Here is a 2,500-nt window from a genome sequence, read left to right as displayed (position 1 = left end):
TAACCTAAAGAATTTGTGATAAACTCGATGCTTTAAACTGATCCAATGTCACTTCAAGTTTTTCTGTGCAATATAGTATTATATATATTTCGGCTGTGATGAAATTGTGCAATTCGTTCTAGTCTGGAATGTATTTTGACAACTGTATAATATTTTTTTTGTGGATATTAAAATTACAAATAATTATTTCTGGTTTACTTGCCAAAACTGTACTGTATATACTTACTTTGAATTTGGTTTTTGGTAACTTTAAGCCTAGTGGTGGTGATTATTCTCTGATGAATTGCTGTCTTTTAAAGACTCCTTGGATATTTCTCATTGCTTGAGGTTGCTGCCTCAATTCATACTCTTGTATGTTTCCTTGAGCTCCTGGGTCATCTGGATCATGAAGTTCATGAATTACATTATCTGGCTCAGCTACTCTGTAGGAGATGGCCAAATTGTGGAGAACTGCAGCAGAAACACTTATGTGTTTGGTGTTTCTCATAAAGTCCTCATTTTCTTTCCAAGGAAAGCAAATCTTCTTTTTAATATTCTAAATGCTCTCTTAGCACTGTTTCGCGTTCTTATGTGGGAAGCATTATAGCGGTTCTCTCAACGGCCATGAGGAGCTGTCAGAGGAGTCTACAAATATTCACGACATGGATAGCCACTGTCACCCAACAAGTGTCCAGGCTGAATACCATCTTCTAGTTTCTGACAGAGTCAACTATGTTAAAAAATATGGCTGTCATATGCACTGTCAGGCCACTGAGCTACAATGTTGTACAGCTGCAACTGAGGACCAGAGAATGCGTGTACATTTAATAAGAAATAACCTTTCCTGTTGCGGAAAACTTCAGGACGCGGGTGACTTGGCATCTCAATTGCAATATGAGTGCAGTCAATGCACCCAATTACACCAGGCATTCAAGCTATAGTCATAAATTCATGCTTGATCCTGCTAATATTTTCTTGGTCTAGAAAGTTGATGAACACACAAACTTCCAATTGCATATGCTACCTTTGCCAACACATCTACTAACAAAAGACTGTGATATGTCACACCAATCTGTTATACCAAGTTGGTCGTTTTCAGTGGCAATGTATCTCAATCCAATTAGGACCTGCAGGTGAGAAGGCATAGGACAGCCTATGGAAAAAGAAAAAATCATGAAATACTTCACTCAACCCATGTCCAGGCATAATTCTCAAGGTTTTTTACTTAGAAAGTTTTACAATCTTTTACTGTATTAAGCGTAATATCTCTAGACAGCTTCATCTAACCTTTCAAATAACACATTTAGCAGAAACCAATAAGATAACTTGCCTAAGTAAACTAAGTAGAGCAAATGCCTCAACTTTTTTTCACCAATGTCACACTTAAAATCTCATAAGAATACCACGGCATACAGTATACAAGGCAAAATTTAAAGGGGTATACATGTAATTATAAGATAGAACCACAGACATAAAAAAATATCGGGTATAAATAAGAACTTATCTTACTTCAGTAAATATTACCATACTGCTTGAATTAGTTGGAAAGCATTACTTCTCATTCATGTAAAACCAAAATCTATACCCATTTTTGGTATTTTCAGGTGTGCCTTGACAATGTTTCGCAGCACACTTCTATTAATCTTGTGGCATATCATTGTGCTTCGGCACACTGGTTGAGAATCACTGCCGTATAGTATACAGACATAACAATTACTTTTGCTTGTGATTATAGGTAATGAAGGCACCTTATGTGATGTACCTACCTGGTACATTATTATTAAGGAAATGATGTTAAATAAGTAAAAATGAGCATCACATCACCCACGAATAGCTCATCACCTGACATATAAGCACAAAAACAATGTGATAACGACTCATGCCTACCTCTGTTGCTAAGAGCATGGGGCAGTCGATGCTCTATCTGTGCAATCAATAAAAGTTTGCTTTCTTTACTTAATCGGAAAGTCATCAGAAATTCTTCCTCTGTCAGTGCATGGAATTGGTTGCTACGGTCTGTCGCAACCCTTTGTATGTGGCCATGCTGATAACACAGAAGGTTTTGGATATGACGGAATTGTTGGTACATGCTGAAATATATGAAATATATGTGTAATGTAAGACTCATGAAATGTTTGTTAGCCTAGTGTTTAGCTCTGCAAAACCTAAGCTGCCACCCCTGACCCCTGGCTAGCTCAACAGCAGCCCTCCACAGTCCACACTGCACAGCTAACTTACACTAGGCATAAAGTTAGATGCACTATGAAATTTTCAAATTAGGTTCTAATTGGTTTTTATACTCTTCAGATGATGATCATGCTGGAAATCAACTCTAGGTCTACTCTCGACACCATCTAAATTATCTTTCAAAGTTATGAACTAACCCAAGGTTGGGCTACCATCACCAGCCCAACACAACCAGCTTGGAGTTATGATTTCTTACATTAGGTTCACATTGGTTTAATTATTTTTTAAAACCTGGGAATCACCTCCAGATGTCTAAATCTTTTTTAAAAGAAAA

The 2,500-nt window shown here is 37.1% G+C and overlaps 1 pseudogene; it reads right to left on the bottom strand.

Moving 5' to 3' along the window:
• Positions 1-268: 268 nt before the first annotated feature.
• On the bottom strand, positions 269-2,068 carry LOC137617549 (putative nuclease HARBI1; annotated as a pseudogene).
• Positions 2,069-2,500: the final 432 nt, after the last annotated feature.

This window comes from Palaemon carinicauda, chromosome 23, assembly GCF_036898095.1.
Source record: "Palaemon carinicauda isolate YSFRI2023 chromosome 23, ASM3689809v2, whole genome shotgun sequence".
Classification (NCBI taxonomy): domain Eukaryota; kingdom Metazoa; phylum Arthropoda; class Malacostraca; order Decapoda; family Palaemonidae; genus Palaemon; species Palaemon carinicauda.
The sequence above is the reverse complement of the archived record's forward strand: the minus strand, read 5'-3'. Positions and strand labels throughout refer to the sequence as shown.